Raw genomic sequence first — 8,219 nt, forward strand, 5'->3', positions numbered from 1 at the left:
AGAGAAGTGAAAATATTTTTTTATTCATATTTTTATATAGTACTTTTAAAATCAGGGTGGCCGCTCGACGGGGAAGGTAGAAATTTTTTGTAGCAGACGAGAAATATGTCAGCAAATTCATTTTTTGACTGGGAATTTGACAAATTTTAAGGAAAAAATCCATCTAATCACTTAAAATATTACGAATTTCGTATCACACGATAATTTAAAATAAGCTCAATTGAGAATTTTTAGAAATTTTTATTATACTTTCACAGTCCTAGAATATATAATTAATAATTTAGTTTTACCTTAAAATTTTCTTGCTGGCTCTTACTTTTAACGGGATAGGGAAACTTTTCAGTTGGAAAACTTTCTCCCACGAAATGCAATGAGCAAATATAACTATCCTTGTTTACATCCTTTATGCTTGAAAAGTACTGGTCTCTGCGCGTACATAACCTCATCCACACATCACTTTTACTGCATTTCACGCAATTTTTTATATGCCTTTTAAATGAACCCTCGGAAATGTCACCCCTTCAAAATATTAAACAGAGTTTTGTAAATCTAATAAGATAATAACTACACTCAAAGTAGGACTTGCACCGACTCCCTAGTAAAAATGCCTAATAGAATACAAATAGCAACCTATTGGTTTTTCTGACCGGAACCTATGAAAACCCAATCGGTTATGAATTCTGTTTCTATCAGGTATTATCACTTTCGAAAGTAGGTTTTGTTCCTGGTTCTATGTAGTTTCTATTAGGTAATTGTGAACTTTCTAATTGGTTCTAATTAGGAAACAAAATGCTTCGTATTCGGTCCGATTTGCTCAACGAAAAAGAAATTATTGCTTAACTTATTGTTATATAATCTTAATTTTTTATAGTTGTTGAGCATACAATTCGCCAATATGGTACTTACAGATATAATCGTACGCCTAAACGCTTTGAAAAATCGCACTCGCTTAAGATTCGAACCCTACCTGTACTATCTAAACTTCTATTATACCGCGCGGTCTAACTCATTCCGCTATCGATGCATATGGATCTTGGTTACAAAATGTCGGTCATGATTAATAAGTAGTTCTAAGGAAAATTACACATTTTTGACGGACTTTGATAAAAAAAATTATTTAAAAAGAATTTAAAATTAAATTTTACTTATTCAAAAAATGGCTTGGTATTCATTTTTCTCTAAATCTTTAAGCCATTTATAAATTATCGAAAGGTAATAAAAAATTAGGAAATGTCAAGTACAAAAATGCTTGGTGAAAAAAACGATTTTCTGCAATACAAAAACCTCCATAAAACGCGCAGTTTTCAATTTACACAATTCTTTTATAATACTTTCTTCCTTAGTGTTTATTGCGAAATAACGGTTCTTAAAAAAATATTTTAAAATATGTGAAACAAAGAATCGAGTTTCATTTATTTCAGAAAGGGCTCAATACTTTTGGTCCTTAAATATGCAAAAGCGTTTAAAAACAATCCAAAAGTAATCAATAATGAAGAAAATCAAGTACAAAAATTCTTTTGTAACCTCAACAACAAACGAATAATCTTATGCTATACGAAAACTTTCGTAGAATGCACAGCTTTCAATGTATCAAATTCTTTTATCACACTTTTTATTCATGGCAGTTTTAAATTTGGAACAACATTTCCAAAACAACAATTTAAAATATAATAATAAAAAATTTTTTTATAGATTTAAACTGTTCGAAAAATATCTAAAACGGATAAAAAATAACCAGCAGTGCAATTAAAAACATTTCAATAACCTTAGGAAAAAGGACTTTCTCTGATATATAAAAACCTCCATAAAATGTACAGTTTTCGATTAATCTAATTATTTTATTAAACTTTTTAACTTGGCTTTTAATTTAAAATAACAATTCCTAATTAATAAATGAAAATATGTAGAGGTTATGTATAAGTTATTAAAGCACATTTGCTACAAGTTATAATTTATTTTAATTTCAATTTTATTTTGCACTATGCACATTGTAAACAATTTTTTTATCAATAATATATTATTTTTTATCCAAGAACTTAGCATTTTGATCCAATTAATTTATTTCCGATTATTCACTAACAATCCCGATAGAGCCTATTAGAGAATCAATTTCGTACTTGTGCAACTTTCGATAAAAGACAACCTAATAGATAGCTAATAGAAGCACCTTGAAGGATTAATGCCTTAGGCGGCAATTTTAAAACCTGCATTATTTGTTTTCGACGTGCTATTTAAATTCCTAATAAAAACTGTTAGAGAAGCTATCTTGTTCTTGCGCCATTCACGAGAAAGCAGAACCTAATAGGTGCCTAGTAGAGCCACTTTGAAACCATTATTTTGAGTTTAAACTTGATTAATTTTATCCGGATTTGCCAGTACAAATCCTAATAGAAGCTCTTAGAACAGCAATTTTGTACTTGTGCCATTCGCGAGAAAGCAGAACCTAATAGGTACCTCCTAGAGCCATTTGAAACCATTACTTGGAGTTTAAAATTTGATTAATTTAATCCCGATTTGGCATTAGAATTCCTAATAGAACCTATTAGAACGCCAATTTTAAACTTGTGCCTTTCGTGCCTTTCGTGACGTAAAAGCACATCATTGCTTAATTGAGCCTATTAAAAAAAGTTTAAGTGAATTTTAGTCCCAGCAGCCGTTTAAGGGCCAAATACAGCCCATTAGAAACCAAATTCAAATAAAAAGGCTCTTAAGAAGAACTTAAGGCCACCTAGACAGCCACCTGCATCCTTTATGGTTTTAAACCGTTTCTATTGACAACCCAATAGGCATTTTTACTAGGGCTGTCACTTTTGCACTTTCTAAAACAGCAAATCTTGTGCGTACCAACCTTTTTTCTTTTCAATAGATTCTCTCCTGGTATATCAGACATTTCTTTTTTGGAAAGGTTTTACCTTCCAATTTTTCGAAATAGTTTTTTTCGTCAATGTTTACTATTCCCACATACGTTTTAGTGAAAGAGGGTGATTAAAATAACTTTGATCAAAAAATACAAATTTTCAACAAAATTGTTAAATTTTCAACCAAAAAGAAATATTTTTAACTTATAAAATGTACCAGATAAAGTGTAAACAAAATAGTTTAATTTTCTATTAAACTGCTGAAGTATCAAGCCAAAAATATAAATTTTTTACAAAACAGTAGAATTTTTAACATAAAAATTAGTTTAAATGCAAACAGTTGAGCCTTTACTATAATTATAAATTCCTAATAACAAAACTATTTTTGTTTACCAAGTAGTTCAACTTCATTTTAAATAATCGACGAAAAAGGAAAAGAAGGATACATTTTGATCCAAGAAGATTCGATTTTTACCAAGAAAGACGAATTTGTAACAAATTACATGAATTTTCTACCAAAAAGTTGAACTTTCAAATAAAGAAGATAAATTTTTCATCAAAATAGAATAGTTTAATTATCAGTCAAAAAAACTTAGTTTCAGCCAAACATGAAACGAGCTTTCATCAAAATAGTTACATTTTTAACCAAAAAGAAGAAACTTCAACTAGAAATTCAATTTTTCAACAAAATAGTTGGGTTTTTGATAAAGATATGACTTTGTAACAATATAGTCGCATTTAAACTGAATAATTATGTAAATTTTCAAACAGATATTAGAATTTTTAACCAAAGAAAATAAATGCCGACCTACGAATATAATAGTAGCCTTTCCAATAAAAAATGAACTTATACTTTTTCTTTTGGAACTGCACTACTGTCCATATGACCAAACATTTAATTTGTTTATTTGTATTGTCATTTTTCACTATTAAAATGAAAACTACGCGATTATCAAACAAAATATTCACATATTGGTAGCTCTCTTTAACTTGAACAACTTCGGTCTATTTATTTTTTTCGTAGCTTGTGTCGATTGTCCCAAAAATAAATTTTATTCGTTTTAATGTCGCTTATTACAAATAAAACAAAAACCACGCATCAAATCGAAAAAGTTATTTATAACGAATTTTCACATCATGTTCCGTTTCACAACTTTTGCATAGTCACCTTTTTTCTTATCTCGCATTGTTTGACCGTAAAATGTAATTTTTGATTTTTAAATATTTTTTGTGCGCACAAAATTTAAATTTTTTATTTTTCAAGAAAATTCACAAATTTGTTATGAATCTTGTAGGGCTTTCAGAGAGCAACGTTTTTCTTCTCTTGACTTTTTGCATATCGTGCGTTGTTTGTCTTCAAATGTTAATTGTTTTTTTTATATTGAAAATGCTAAAACTTTAATAATTTTCTTTTGAACGAAGAAAGTCATTAGGATAAATTGTTGGAATTTTCGAATAATGAAAATAGCCATTGTCACGTAATATGTCGTGACCCTATATCTATATATTTAAATATGAATCACTAAACTCTAAGGGAATTGACAATGCTCCTATGTTTAAAAACGGCTCAACCCAAAGTCTATAAATTGTATTGATTTAGAAAGAGGGAGATAGAAAGAAGAGGAACGAAGAAAAGAATATGCCTCAATCACCCCTTTCATCGCTGATAAAATCATCAAGACAGGATGGAAACTCATGGACGAGTCTACAAGTATTGATTTCTGGAATAACCTATATGGACCATTCTCAAGTGGATACTTTGGATAACAGACAACCGTTTCATCCCCTATGAGTTAGTCTAGATTTATCAAATATACCTTGGACAACGGATGCTATGCCCTTTTTCGGAGAATTACAATTTCTGAAGGTTACACGTGGAGGAGGGTGGAAATAACTGCACCCGCTCAAATTACGCATGGACCTTTTTGGTGGAACACAACCATCTGAAAAGACACTTGAAAAATGGAGTGGGGCCCAAGTTACGCCCACTCTTAGAATATCGATTACATGTGGATCCTTTCCCCTTGCAGAAAATTCTAGAAGGACACATGGAAAAGGGTGGTTCCAAAATGCGCCCACTCGAGTATAAAAGGGGTATCCTAAACCTCAAGTTCTTAGTTCTTGGAGCTCAGTCTAATTCACCAGCGGAAGCTCTGTTGGTTTCGTCGTGTATTTAAATCCGAATTCCAGACCTTTCTTCTTTGAGGGCCCGTCAACCTCTCTAAGTCTCTGCTATAAATCAAATCAACGAGAGGCTTTATCAAATTGGAGGATCTAGTTTTGAATTTCTGCCAAGGGGTCTTCATCCAGATTCCAGTACCAGTTCCACTACCAGTTTCAGTACCAGTTCCAGTACCAGGTTCAGATTTCTGTACCGATTCCTGTACCAGGTCAATCATCAAGGGGAGCTACAGTCTACAAGGTCCCAATTCCGATTTCGACTATTGGATTCTCACCACGTCTCTCTGATTTTTCTTCAAGGTAATCAACAAACATCTCTGCCACATACACTATTTCTATCTCTATCTCATCTCAACGTTCTCCTTCATCCAACATTGTATTTCCTATTCCCTTCCTCAAAGAAAATTAATTACATCTCCTTCAGAGTCGTTTCTCCCCTAATTCTTGTAGTAATTCCCTACCGCTTATTTGATCTATCAATAAATGTATTCAACTGTCTGTATTCCACATTCCTCATTTAATTGATTTGACACCTGAAATCCTGTTCCCTTAGCCCAGAACCTTACGTTCTGCAGATAAATCAGGAATTATCACAGTCCACTAATGTAATGTTCCTAATTCCATCCAAGGACGTAACATACCTACAATTATTTTGGTGCATCGGCCGTTGTGATATCTAGTAAGGGGCAAATTAATTTTAATTTAAATTTGTTGAAAGATTCATTTTACTTAGAGCACCGGCTGTTTTGATACGTAGTAAGGGGGACAAAATTAAAATCTGAATGTTAGTAATTTAAATTATTTTGTTTTATTATATCAGAGGATACATGTAAAAAGTCTTAAACTCTTATAATTAAACGAAATCATTTTCTCAATTAAATTCCTAAATATTGAAGGTTTAAGTAATAGCAGGGTCTGGAACTCAAGGGGGCACCGCCTAATATCGAATAACCTTATGTATGGGAAGTAATATTGATACAAAAATAATTATTGTTATTGTTATAACAGGAGCACGCTCAAGTAACGTCCTGTTATAATAATAATTTTTCCTTATGTTAAATCTGAAATATTTGCGGTTCAAGCAATAGAGGCGTCCGGAGCTTAATAGAGCACCGTCTAATATCGGGTAACCGTAAATATAAGAGAAATAACAGTTAAATAGAATTCTTTATATTTCTTATTTCAACAAGACACACAAATCATATTCACAATCACTCAAATGAACGAAAACAATTAAGCAAATCTTAAAAATCGAGGTAAAACAGAAAAATTTTTTGAGAAAAATTGATTAAAATCCTTAATGAAATAATAAAATTCTCACAAAATCAGTCTAAATGCCTAAAAATAGACGTGGTGTAGGTAATCAAAAACGGAGTTATTTAGAACACATTAATCTTCGCCTTAAACTTGAAAAACTATCCGAAGAACTTGCAACTAAATCCGTTGAAAATCCAACAACCGCTAAAGCAAATGATCAACTAACAGAACCGTTTGCAACTACATCTGTTGAAAATCCAATCACCTCTAAAACCGAAAATCTATGGAATGAATTTTCTGAAATTTTCGAACATATGTTAAATAAAGCTGAAGTATTAGTTAAAAATTCTAGACGAAATCAGTAAATAAATTTTATCCTGCTAAAATAGAAAATAATTACACATGTCTCAACCTAATAAACTCATTAAAATAATAAAAAGCAATATAAAAACTCGCCGTTTAGGGCAAAGAATTCGCGGAAGATATGAACGCGCTATCAAAACAGCATTGTTAGAAGGTCTAAATCTTTTAAACCCCGAATTCTTGAAATTGACTTGATATCTTAAAATAAATAAAAAAGATATAATTGAAGGAACAAAACGTGCAAAAATAATTTTAAAAAAATTAAAACCCTTATAATTCTTGAAGCAATAATAACCACCATCACTCAGGTCAATAATAAATTAATTTCTGAAAATCTGAAAATAGAAGAAACTATAGATGAAGTTCTTAAAGCTATTAAAGAACTAGTAATTCTTATTAAAAATAGGGAAGAAACAAAACCAAGAAATACAGGTACAAACTTCGTTGATCTAAATATTAGTCAAAACCTCAGTCAAACACCTGTAAATCAGTCACAGAAAAAGATAAAATTTTCAATTAGAAGTTCACCTTCTTTAGACCATTTGAAAAATTTTCAGTTATCTAACGATAGCGGAATAATAAGCTCTAGCCATTTAAATCAAAATAAATCAGTAGCTGAAATTGATAACACCTTCTAAGCAGGAAACTCTACAGCTATTTCTACAGGAAATTTCTTAGCCGAAATGGAACAAAATCTGGTAAAAATGATACGTAGTAAAATTATAGGAGAAACTCGCAGAAGTATTTATAGTATGACATTTAATAGAGTAGATGAACTAATCAATCAATTAAATAAAATATACTCTCCTTCCAAAACAGTTGATCACTTACATGGAGAATTAGGAAGTACTTAAATCTGGGAAAAGGAAACTGTTTTGTCCTATGTTACCCCAATAAAAGAAATCGCTGATCAAATTTTTGATGCTCATAGAATAAATAACGGAGGAGCTTTAAACGAAACATTTAAGCAAGGTTTAGAAAAAGATTTAGTTCAATGTTTTTTATGTGGATTAGGACCCGAAATGGAAATTCGCATTAAAGAAGGAGACTTATTTAAAGTTGTCACAAATAATGCAATTGAAGTAGAACGTAAACTTAATGCTGCTTTAGATTTACGAAAGAGAAACCTTTATAAACAAAAACCCGAGGAAATACAGAAACATATAACCAACGCCGATAGATTAGTGAAAGTAAATTACATACAAGGGGAAATTATAGTATGCCAAATTTGTAACAGGAGGGGTCACACTGCTTTTAGTTGCCGGAAGCTTGGAAGTTTTAATCAATACGCGCAGGTTCCTTTAAATACTCTGTCTAGTCGTTCATCCTCTAATACAATACAATCTCAAGAATCATGGCGTTATAAAATACCACCACTTATGAGAAATCGATGGTTACCCCAATATCAGCAAAATAAACAAAGTGAGTTCCAACGTGGAGATAGAAAAATGTGGACACCCAAACAAATATATAATTTTCCGAATCGATTAAATAATCTTCCAAATCAATTATACAATTCTACAAATCAGACACATAATTTCATGAATCAAGATACCAAAA

The 8,219-nt window shown here is 31.1% G+C and overlaps 1 pseudogene; it reads left to right on the top strand.

Annotated features, from left to right (window-relative positions):
- LOC117179677 overlaps positions 1-8,219 on the top strand; it is a 56,979-nt pseudogene that overhangs the window by 14,049 nt on the left and 34,711 nt on the right.

This window comes from Belonocnema kinseyi, chromosome 9 (genome assembly GCF_010883055.1).
Source record: "Belonocnema kinseyi isolate 2016_QV_RU_SX_M_011 chromosome 9, B_treatae_v1, whole genome shotgun sequence".
NCBI classification, from domain to species: Eukaryota; Metazoa; Arthropoda; class Insecta; order Hymenoptera; family Cynipidae; genus Belonocnema; species Belonocnema kinseyi.